The sequence below is a fragment of the Corvus kubaryi genome, unplaced genomic scaffold, assembly GCF_017639235.1.
Source record: "Corvus kubaryi isolate FWS band 111438036 unplaced genomic scaffold, C.kubaryi_AGA036_p1.0 37334, whole genome shotgun sequence".
Taxonomy (NCBI): domain Eukaryota; kingdom Metazoa; phylum Chordata; class Aves; order Passeriformes; family Corvidae; genus Corvus; species Corvus kubaryi.
This window is the reverse complement of record NW_024581108.1, coordinates 2583549-2596094: the sequence shown is the minus strand read 5'-3', so window position 1 is coordinate 2596094 and position 12546 is coordinate 2583549. Positions and strand designations below refer to the sequence as shown.

General features: G+C 40.0%; 1 long non-coding RNA gene across 1 annotated transcript in view; it reads left to right on the top strand.

Annotated features, from left to right (window-relative positions):
• Nucleotides 1-12546, top strand: part of LOC121665537 — a 126877-nt gene that overhangs the window by 26114 nt on the left and 88217 nt on the right. The gene's annotated exons all lie outside the window — the stretch shown is intronic.

Here is a 12546-nt window from a genome sequence, read left to right as displayed (position 1 = left end):
ATGTAACCTCTGGGAATGAAAGGATTACTCCTGAAAATACCTCCTAGGCTGCTATCAGGAAAGAAATGTGCTTCCAGGCTCCTTGCCAGGCCTCAGGGTTGCATCTTTCCTTTTAGAGTATGCTTTGTTAATGCTAGGAAGATGGTGTGCTCTTGTATGTGTTGTCTCCTCTAACTGGAGTAAGAGAAGTGACCTTCCGAAGGATAATTAATTGCATTTTCCTTCCTGCTTTGTTTGTTGTTTTCCTACTGAACCTAAGCTGTAAGTGCAGAGATCTGCTGGCTCTGTCCAACTGTACCTTCACTCCATCTGCTCAAGGCAGCAAACTACAAAGCTCTATTATCTATTGATAATAAATGAAGGGCTCAGCGGGAAGTTAATTTCCCAAAATACCTCGGTATCATACACTTGTGGAGAGGTTCTCAGGAGTAAACAAACTTAAAATTGCAGAATTTCTGTACCCAGTATATAATCAGGCAATAGCAAAATCTGAGGGCTCATTTTCAGGTCATTTCAATGTGGTTTTTTGGTGGTTTTTTTCTTCCTTGTTTATTCTGGCAGCAATGGATCGGCTTGAGGAGAGGCCAGGGATTCAGGTTTCATTCCAGGCACTAAAACACACTTTCCCATATGATGATGGAACAAGTTGGTTTTTGTAGTGGATAATTGGAGCACTTAGGAAAGCAAGCAGTCGGTGCTGGGAGTGCTCAGAGGAGCTGGGAATTCACCTTTGGTGCCACTGTTTGCAGTAGCAGAGAGCAGGTGGGAAGGGCTGGAATAGCTGGGTCAGAAATACCATGCATCTTCATGGGGGAGGAAATGGGCACAACTGCCATGAAAGTAATAATTGGAAGAAAAATCCACAGAATATTCAGCTGACAAATGATCCAAATAGCAATAATAATAGTTGTGTAAAGAAGGCCCTAAACATCTCTAGGGAAGTTGCATGGGAATTTTGAAAAGTTCACTTGAAGGTTCCTTCCTTCAGATACAGGCCCTAAATTGTCTTAATATGCTCGTCAGTTTGGGGTATTACTTCTTTTTGATGCTGCCATTTTCTGTATGATTTTTTTCAATTTCTTCAGAGAGTCAAGGAGATGTATCAGTACTTCATGGAGGGGCTGAATTTCAATCTGTGTTTACAGAAAATTTCACTATCTGCCATTTAGACATAACACTATGACTCTTACTGAGCTTACTTCATGTTAGAACTGAAAAGCTTTTCCCTTTTGCACATATATATCAGGACTAATACATTTATTTATGAGTAATAGCTGGCAAGTTTCCAGAATGTAGAAGTCACTGAAGAAACCTTATGCAGAGCCACATTTCCTACAGCAGTGGGAAGGCAGAGATAAGCTTCACTTCCGATAACAGCATCTTTTCAAGGAATTACTAAGAGAGAGCACAAGTGACACATCTCAGTATTTATTGATGTGTTAGAATTGATGGAGGTGCTTGATTGGCTGCTGAGCATTCTGTAATGTGTACCCATCAGGGCTTTGGTAATGTCAGCTACGAGCTACGTCACCCTCCTCTTGCTAAACAAACTCACTGCAATCTTCTCAAAGTGAAGGTAAACACAAGTTTCACTCCAAACAGGTTGGTCTGGCTGCCTTATATGGACTAAACTGTGACAAAACCAAGGACAAGCAGAGCTTTTGGCAGTGTTACAGTCTAAGTGGAAATGAGACAAAACAGAAATTGGCTTATAAGAGAATTTTAAGAGTCCATTATCAATCATTGGAAAGAATTCCTATAAGGAAGTTGTGGAGGTTTAACAAATTTTAGGTCTTCAATGAGAGTCTATGGGCAAGTCTAAGAATCAGGCTTAGATGATTGCTTGGAGAATATCTGCAAACTTATTTGGCTTAATTCATTAACTGAGCCCTGCACCATCCTCCAGGTTCAATTAAAAGCAGACACATCAAACATGCCTATCTTATTTGGACATTTCTGCCATGCAGACTATTACATAGTTATAACAAAATGCAGACCACTCCCTGTGGTTTTCTTGCTTAACATAAATATTTGTGTGGTCATTATAATAAATACATATAAATGTTGAGCATATTAAAAATCAATCTTTCTAACAGTGCCTAACAGCTCTTATTCACTCTTTGAAGACTGACAGTTAATTGTCTATTATTTAATCAGCAGCTGCCCTGTCTTAGCAGGCTGAGGCCTCCTTATGTGCTACATACTTGTAATAAATAAAGCTGCACTGGTCTTCAAAACTGGATGGCAGGGATAAATGGTCTCTTGAAATTTAAGCACTGTATAAAATATCAGATTTTTCTCAAAGCGGGTAAAAGTAACTTCAGAAAATTAAAGCAAAACATGTGACTACTTGTGTTGAGGATCTAGAGGGGTGAGCACAGCAACAAACCAGTGTAAATTACCTTGAGTTAGCTGGACTATTCAGGACCTTCTCTAAAGCCAGATGCTTCTAATTGTGAGGAGTAGAAACAGAAAACAAAAACCTTCCCTGTGGCCCTTGAGAATGTACTGCTGGATGGAGAAGTTGATGCAGTAAGAATTTAAAAGGTAAAGGAGGTGTGTGGGCTTGCTGCTTTTCTCTTTGGTTTTGTTTTGATTTTTTTTTTCTTCTTCTCCACAGACAGTACCTATTATACCTTCCCATTCTGGACACAGTTCTGGGAATGCTTTGACATCACCTTCATTAGGGAATTGTTTTGTTGCTTTATCATGTTGTATTACTCACAGGAATAGGCAAAAAGTTTACAGAAGCAGGTTGTGCAGATGTGGTGTGGTTGTAAAGATACAATCATACTTGAAGTTAAACTTTTCCCACGGAAGATGCTGGATTTAAGAACTAAACTGGGGAGTTGTAATTAAACAAGGAATATTACATATTTTTATATGTGATCTTTAACAAGGAATGGGAGGGGAAACAAGAAAATTGAGTCAAAGCAAGCACAGAAGCAAATAACAGTTTAAGAAACAAGTAACTGTTTATCTAAGCTAACTACATCTTTTTATACACCAAGAAACCTGTGATTTTTCTTAATGCTCTTGGTGAACTACTCATTTTGGGAGTCCAGTGGGGGTTTTTTTGCGTGTGTGAGATTATCCACATGTTCCCTGGGAACTGCTGTGACAACTGTAGTGCTGCTTTAAGCAGTGCTGGGTAATTATTTTCTTGCTGGGAGCTGATGAGGCCTTCCAAGTGTCTTTGGGAGTGTTCAAACAGATCTCTGACAGCAGTGTTGCTTGCAAAAGCATGAATTAAAAAGGGAGGGAAGCACAAGACCCACAGCTCCATGACAGAAATCATGAGCTGTATCCAGCTGTTGGCTTTTTCTTCTCTCTGGGCACTTTGGGCTGAACAGCAATGACTGCAGCTGCTTCCAACTGGACTTAATATTAAAGGAAATGAGTGACACAACTGGTCCTTTTTGCATGCTGAAATCAATCCATCTTTGGAGAGGCTGGAAAGGTGAAGTGTGAAAGGACGTAACTTGCCTGTTTCCTGATCTTTTTCCCAAAATGCTGCTCTCTTTGTGAAGTTACCTTTGAAATCTCACTTCTGTATCACAGGGAAATTCTTCTTTTTCTCCCCAGTCCATGTCCAGGTGCAGCTTCTTGTTCATCACCTTTCCTGATCAGTATGGGTTGGTAGCAGTGCAGGACCGGTACAAAAATAAATTACAGATGTATGAATCATAAAATTGCTACAATGTATAAAATACAAATTATATTAAAAACCAAATTACTCTGCTTTATATGAAAGTTACTCCCCTTGTCTTTTGCTTTTAAAGCACCGCTTTGTTTGGTGGTTTTGTTCTTTTTTGATTTATGTTATAGGTATAGCCACATCCCTCTTGTGAGGCTGCACTTCTTGTTTCTCACTTATCTGAGAATCTGTCTGGGATTAATTCTGCACTGGATAGTGTGGTTGCATCTGCCATCTCATTTGTCACGCTGCAGTGAAGCAGAGTACGCCTTGTGCTTTTAGCTTCAGTGAGCTTTATCGCTTATTAATTGTCACAGACCTTAGTAATTTGCTGATGTGAATTCTTTTCAAATCTTGCACTTCACACTAGAAAGGTTAATGGCAAGCAGCTGAATTTAAATAACAAACCTAATGGTGCAATTATTTCCTGATAGCATTCTTTAGACAAGGGGCAGTAACAATTTCAATTTCCTGAATGTCTTTGGGGACCATATTTTTGGTATCGCCCTAAGACAAGGCTCTGCCTGCCCAGGCAGGTCTGCTTTGTACATCTATCAACAGAGCTGTCTGGCCAAGGAAAAGAAAGGAGGACGGTGCTCCAAACAGAATAAAAATAGCAATAGTGGAAAACTGACCAAAAGCCATTTTAATTCATTGAAAACCAAAGGAATGCTGAGTTTCTATAATGGTATTTCCCATTGGATTCAAACTGCCCCCTTTACAGCATTGGTCATAAATACTTTTTTCATTGCTTCAGTAATATTATTGCACATCTGGACTAAATGTGATCGGTCTTGGATATTGCTGGTGCATTTGCAGGAATGGACTGTGCACAAGCTGGGAGGGATAAGCAAATTTCTCATCTCCACATGCGGTAGTCTTTAAACTGTTTGTGAGGGTTTGAGAAAGTTTTGTGTTAGGCTAAATGGGAAGCCAGACTCTTTTTATAGTTTTGTTTCTTTGCTTTCTTAGCTCTTGTTATTTCTGGTCTTGCAGGAGTGGTGTCCTAATCAAAACATTCTGCCTTCTGAAGCCTGTTGAACATATGTCAATTGTTTTTAAATGAAAAAAAGGTCAAATAAAATAGAATGAGAAAAGTCTGTTGGAAACTTTAATTTTCTGATTTATGTTTAGATGTTTGGTGCAGTTTGCTTCTCTAAATGCCTCTGTATAGTTAAATGATTATGAGTAATTGTTTTGTGGCTTTTTAAGCTGTATGCATTAAGAATAATTTTCTAGTACAAAAATACAGAATTATGCACTCTTTCTGAAATAGAAACTGTAATTTAAGACTGTTTGATGTGGTAATGTGGATATTGTGTCTTTAGATGGAAATCTCAGAAGAATCTGTCTTAATAAAGAGCTGAGGTTTATTTATATGTCCTAATTTTTAACCCTGTTTCTTTGAACATTAAAAGTTACCATTAATGTCATGGTAGTAACCCCTTCAATGTCCCTGTAGCTGATGGATTCACTAAGTACAACACTTAGGTTGCCCTTTCTAATGGGTGCAGTGTTTATCTGGTTGGTTGTAGCAGGTAAAGGAGCCCCAGGCTGCTGTGGTGGTTTTTCTATTTCCATTGCCTTGGGAGGCAGAGCCTGTGCTGGTGGCAACTCATCCAGTTGTCCTGCAGCTCCTGGGATACCTGGGGGGACTCAAGTGTTTGTTGTGGCTGGGAGTGGGCTGTCTAAAGGTGTGGCCCTGGCCAAAAAGGAAGGTGGAGGGGAGGAGGTCAGGTTAGGGTGAGCTGGCCCTCTCCCCAACTCCTTCCTGCTGTTTATTTGGGGAAGTATTCCCCCAGGAAACCTGAAATGCCCCAATTTAAAATTATTTCTTACCTCTTGTGACTCCTCCACTTTTTTTTTTTTTTTAAAGCAGCATGTGCTAATGCCCTGGGGCTTTCCATGAGGCCTACCAGCGTTGCCATAATGTAAATAGCTGACAGTCTAGGCCTCTCTGGCCAGAAATCCTTCCAAGTTACATCACTGCTAAAGCCTAACAGCCTCAGAGTCATGAGTGCTTTAATCAAAGCAGCTTCTCAGCAGTGGTTAGAAACTTGTGCTAGTGGGGTCAGGTAGCTCTTGGCACTGGAAATGATCTTTCTTCTGCTTATGTGAAGTGCAGGTGGAGTAGATTAACACCTTTGTGCAAGTGTGGGTGTACTACAGCTGGCTGGCTTCACTTGTAAATCACTAGATTCTGGGTAGAAAAGCTCTTTTTATAGCCAAAATGGCTGGCAGACCCCATGCAGGTACAAAAATTGGAAGAATTATTTCAAAAGCTGTGGAAGAACTACTATCTGGATCATTTAGACAATGCGCTTCATGCTCCACTGCACAATAATCAGTAAATCCAGGCTAAAATGCTAAAGGCAAAATTATTAGCATAATCTGTTAAACATTTACCTACTGAAACAGATAAAATCTTTGCTAGATTTCATCTTCACTGTTTGATCTTCTGAAAAGCCTCCCTGAATATTTTGCAATGTTTTGCAAGTTTATTAGGGAGCAGAGCTAGACAGAACGTAATTATCTTGGTAACTGTTTTTTATAATTTCTCTTCTATAATTGACACTAGAAGTAGATTTTTCCTACTCTTCCATACTTAGCAATGTAGAACTACCTCGTTTAAATGTCACTGAGCTCTTCATCCAGTGTGCTACAATTGCAAAGACAATACAGGTTTATCATCCCATGAGCAATTTTATCCTGCTTTAGCACAAATTGTGCTGCAGGGAAGTAATTGCTGTGCTGAAGTAGCAGCAACAAAAGTTTCTCCAGAGTTGCCCCACTGTGATTTGGTTGGAGGAACTGTGGAGCTGAGGGCTTTGCTGTGCACTGAAGTTTTCGAGGTGCTTTGGCACATGTAACCCAGCCTGATTATGCGGAGAATGTGGTGATGTTGGAAGGATCTGTAGGGATAGAGTGGAGAGAGATCTTTAACGTAGCATCAGGTTACTCCTGTGAGAGTATGAACTCATCCAAAAGAGCTGTGGTAGATGCTAATCTGGAACCAAGGCCATGTACACAATATAAATCTTGAGTTATTTAAAACAAACATCAAACCCTTTAAAATCCTGAAATATGAGAGTGCTAAATATGCTTTAACAAAAAAATCTGTATTGAATGTAAAAAATATGGAAGGCAGACAGAAAAGGAAGGAATTTGTAGAGCTACTGAGATAAACATATAAGGAAAATATGTTCTAGGAAACAAGAGCAGGGTGCCCACCAGCAGAAACTGTTGCAAAGATGCAACTAAAATGAAAAGTAGTGAGAGAGTGAAGAAGGTAACAAGGAATAAACAAATAATTTCTGCACTGGTATCTGAACTGAAATGAGACTACATGTATTAGTTATAAAATCCTCCTTCATTATTAAAAGATTATTTTAGCAACAGCTACAATTATGAGTGAAGAAACGTGGGTAATCATTCAGCAGCCAGGTGTTTCTTTCTTTTGAAGTTTTTTCATTGAACATGGCTCTTTTTGAAGTATTATATTTAAAACTAAGTATGTTTTCATTGGTAGAGAGTAATTAATAGAAAATATTGATGGTTACTGCTGTTGAGAACGAATGTAATCTGCCATGGTCCTGAAAGACTCATTAATAACTGACTGGGTCATGTCTTGTGAATGAGAAATCTTTAGAATTGCAAATACCTGAAAACTGCTTTTACAGATTTTTGGGAGTTCTTTCCTTGTGAATTTATGCAGGTAAGTTACAGTCCTGTCTTCTTTTTCTCTAACCAAAGGCAAAGCAAATCACGGCTTGGCCAGAAGGAAATAACTCCATGAAGTAATTGAGTATGGAACAATTTCTTGGGGGAGTGGGGGGGAATCTTGTTCTTATTTACCCGCCTGTTTGATTCTGAGGTGATTACTGGAATCAACACTTGCACGTGAGGAGTGTGGGAGAAAAAACTATTTGCCTTGGCTGGTGCTGTGTGTGGTGACAGCCCTCATGATGGATGCTGTGGGCAAGTTTTGACTTAGCAGCCTGAGACTCATGAGATAGGCAAGCCAGGACACGCACAGGGGTAGCAAATTCGTGCTGTCGCGAGATGGATGCCACGTTCCTTCAGGACCTGGCAGATGCAGCAGCAATTTGTCATTTCTGGTTGCTGGCATTCCCAGTACTTGTGAAATGCAATCTCCCAGCTGTGGTTTGGTGTTGTACCTCAGGCCTGGCACCGGCCTGCCAGAGCAGTCTCAGCGCCACGACAGAGCAGCTGCTCTCTGCCACTGGGCAGGAAGGCAGCGTTCACATCAAGCCTTTGATACAAGTTTTAGGGTTTGGTTTCTGAGTTGTTTCCCCTTGAGAAGATCTGTGGGCTCCTGTATCAGTGACTTGCAGTGGTGTGGGTTTGTGGAAGAGGAACTGCAGCCTTGTTCCTGGCCTCAGGCTGTAAAGCCTCAGGGTTTTCCACTTATGCTCAGATCTGTGCACCTAATGCATAAATCCAGAGAGAGGACACAGTATTAGAGAGCTGTGGTTGGGAAGGAGGGCTGTAGCTCCTCAGTGGAGGTTTGCCATGGTTGAAACCCATTACTTATTTAAACTTCTCAGGGCGGGCCTACCCCATTTCCCAATTTTGTGAGTGCATGTCCTTGCAGTGAGGAGTGGCTCTTAGTTCCTGGATAGTTGCATCGTATTTTGAGTAAAGCAAAATCTGCAGTACAGGACTCTTGAGGTAACTGTCATAGCAGTTTTGGATAGAAAAATAAATTTGTAGATGAACCACTTATTGAAAAGCTGCTTTAAGGTGCCAGTGGTGGGTAAAGGCTGGCAGATGGGAAACCTTCAGCTGATAGAGTTAAGAAAGCAGGATTGATCCAGTTGTGTAAGCACAGGCCCATGGTCCTATGGAGATGCTATAGGATCCCCTGTGGCCTCTACTTATCAACAGGGAATGGACAGTGTGTCAGATGTTCTGGTCCCAGGAGAAGCCCTGCACATCCCAAGGGGCGCTGCACACTGTGAAGTGTTTGTGCAGCTCAGTCAAGGCAGAATGTGTATGCTCATAATGCTGCCCAGCTGCAGAACACTTCAGGGTGTCCCATTCCACGTCACAGCTTTTGTAAGAACATGAGGACACATGAAAGACACTGCCTGGAATTCAGAATATGACACTATCATGCTCTTAATAATTTGCATTCCTTTCTCAAGAACCCATTGCTCAATCTGGCTGCACTGGCTGAGATCTTGTTTCTGGTGTGATGAGAATTCACAGTTCTCAGAATCTGTGTACCTATGATGTGTAATATCTCAAAGAGTGCTTTGAGAACCATGGTTTTCTTCCTCAATACACAATTTGCTTCTCTTCCTTGTTTTTAGCTTTCTTTCTATATTGCTTCACCCATTTCTTTTTTTTTCTTTTTGATTAAAAAAAGTTAGAATCCTTTGTATATTCTAATCAGACCCTGAACTGGGACTGCTGTTTTAAATTTGAATTTTTTAAAGTTTGTTTTATAAAGCCTTTTTAAATTTTGAGATTTAAGATTTTAATAGCAAAGCTTCTTAAAATTACTGACAAATAATTAAATGGGTAATTCTACTGAGATGATCACCTCTGTGAGGCTGCATTGTAGGAGATTGTATGTAAACCTCTGTTAGGATGCAGTCTTTGCCCAAAACCAGCTATGGCCTGTAGCCATGGGTTCCAGGTAATCAGCACGTGCAGCAAAATGTTCTTTTTGTTGGACTTCTTCCATTGCGCTCTGTTAATGAACATTAGACCAAACATCAGTTTCTGAAGGGCCCTGTGACTGCAACAGTACTGTACATTTGGGAATACTTGGAAATGCTGCAGTCATTTCCCTTTCCTGTGAGGTTTTAAGTTCCCAAACATCCTCATCTGGCCTGTAATCAGTGATAAACATCTCTGCTCACCATTTGTTTAGATCAGTTGTCTACTGTACCAAGTTCTGTATAATGGCTCTTTGCTACATTTAGAGTGAGACCGCATAACATTTATTTCTTGGGACTTGAAAGGAGAAATATCTAGAGTTAGCATGGAAGTACAAAAATAATGAGGAGAACTTGACAGAAAAGCCTCCAAACAACTTATTCTCTGGAAACTGGAATGGAGAGACATTTTGTGTTCTCGTTTACTACCCATCTGTACCAAAAAAATCAGGCTGTGCTATGCTTAAAGTTTTATTTTTGGGTGACTCTAATGATAAGCAGATTTTTACTTTGTTTTATAGACCTGATCTACAATCTGCATTTTTTTATTCTATACTTATCATCTATACACAAAGAGTTGATGTAAAACTCATGGAAATAGCAGTATAATGATAGAGTAAAAATTTCACAGCTGTTACGAGGAAAGTAGGCCAACACAGCTCATATTTACAAAGGAAAAGAGATCTAATTGTCAGCTCTTTTAAAAACAAACCAAAACCCCAAAAAACCCTAGACCATCTGTCCAGTACGGGTTGGTTTTTTTTATGGAGCCTCCATAGGTCAATGGTTTCCAGGGTTGACTACAGTTAATTGCTACAGTGGTTTTATTAATCTGCATTTTAGTCTTGCCAAACTTAGCGTTTGAAGAATCACCACTTTGATTTTTTTTTTATATATATTCTTATTTAAATAAATGAGGGAAGAAGGAGAATTCTGCCAATTTAGCTATTTTCAAGTTTTTTTATCTTTTTTAACAGTACCTTTGAATGATTAATGTGAGCAAATGCCTTCTAGGTTTATCTGCCAGTGGAAAAGTATACCTGAGCTCGTTCAACTGCTGTTAATGAAAATGATAAAAGCAGTGATTTGTTATTGCTGCTGCCATTAGTTACTGTTTTATGAATCATATGATCAGGTGAAATACTGTGTTATTGCCCTGCATCTGGTAACACGAAAGAAAAGTCAAGCAAGAGAAAGATCTCTAACAGTTAACAACAAATCTGTTTTGGGAAAAGGCCCCTCTTTTTTTCTTGACTGGGGAGCGTGGGATAGACATGGGGAACAGGAAACCCAGCTCCAAAACCCAACATTTTATTTATTTCTAGAAGGAAATATAAAATTAATAGTCCCACCAACAATAAGGGCAGGTAGACTCAGGACCTGTTAGTAAAACACCCACTAAACATTTCATGCCATAAAAATGTGTTTGTGAGTCCCTCTGTGATTTCCCTAAGTATTCTCTGTGGATGAGGCTTTTTATCCTTCTGGATAATCTCCTTTCTGCAGGGAGGAAGGGTTTCTCTATCAGCTCAGTGCCTGAGCAGCCCTTTGTAAGACCCCTTTGAAAGGCTGTGCATGAGCCTGTTTGGATATGGAGTTATTACTCTTTGTCACCATGAGCCTCTTCTCCTTGGACACAGACATGAAAGTCTTTTGAATTTCTATTCCAACAGAAATGGGAAGACTTTCCTCAGTGTGATCCCTGGTTTGTTCACTGTGTGTATTTTGGGTTTTTTTTTACTTTTGCTCAGGCTGGCTTTTGTCACAGATTTGCTTCCCTGCAGGAATTGCTTTTTTTAAGAGATCCTATGATTTTTTTTTTTTCTTTGCTGTGGCATCTTGCAGGCCTAATCAAACTAATGTCCAATGCTCTGTATGCCCATCAGAAGTTAACAGCAGCAAAAGCTATACTATCCCTAGCTGGATTTCCTGTGGAGTCCTTTCTTGCTGAGTGGTTTTATGAGCTGGATAATCATATATCTGAATGATAATCCCTTTATATGAGGTTACTGCGAAAGGAAAGGATTATCTCCTAGAGTAACACTCCCTTTTCTTACTGCCCTGAAGTGCTGTTAAAGCTTTCTATTCTGGTGGGGGCTATACCCAGGCTGGCTTTGCATTCTGCCGTGGATATACACATGAATCCTATCTTGTGAATTTAATAAAAAAAAAGATGGATGAAAAGAATTTTTGGGGCCTTAGATAACTGATAAGTTAAACATGTTCGCTTATGTCACAGGTTGTCATTCCCATGTTGTCATTAGGGTCCTCATAGAGTTGCAATTTACCAAATTAACGTCATACAAAGCCCGACATCAATATTATGCACTGGATGCTTGTTGATCAACATACTCATCTGTCATCAATAAAGCACTGTCTCTTTCTGCAAGTGTAGCCTGTGCTGTGCACCACAATAATAGTGCTGCTTAGAGGCCTTAGACAATGAATTTTTTTTTTTAAGGATTGAAACTTTACCTTGAAATATAGCCACATGTAGTATTTATAACAACAAGAGGACATCTAAAAAGAACAACTATAGTTTCTCCTCACTACAAGATAGTGCAACCTGGTTGTTTACTGCCTGCACTGAGCTGTGTTTCCATGTTTGCCTTGTAAGGAGAAAGTGGAGATATTCACATCGGAAAGTGAGGGAGGTTCTCAGGGAGAGCAACGTTGTGGTTAAACAAGGGGTACAATGAAGCTCTGTCCTCCCACAGAAAGACTGGGCTTTCCTGATGGAGGTGAGACAATGGGTTACCACATTGTCACAAAAAATGCCTCTTTAAACTAGGCAACCAAGGCACAGCTTAAAGTAAACGTTAATAAGCGTGATCTGGCAACATGGCTGAAGAAACCTCAGTCACATAAATGGATCCAGCTGAGTGAACACTCCATTTCTCCTGTGAGATCATCCCAGAGGATCAGTGGGATGCTTATTGGGGTTTGTGGGGCTGCTGTCAGAGAATGATTTGTTCTTTTATTCCTTGCAATAAAGCTGCTTGAGACGGTGCTAGAGAAGTCTCTGACTACCTATGGCTTTTGTTGTCTACACTAAAGTCTGTTAAAAGAATCAAGAGATTCCAGTTTTAATGAGATTTGAGAAGCTCAGATTAGTCATTGTTGTAAACCAGGGTACTGTAATAATTGATTAGCAAATCAAGG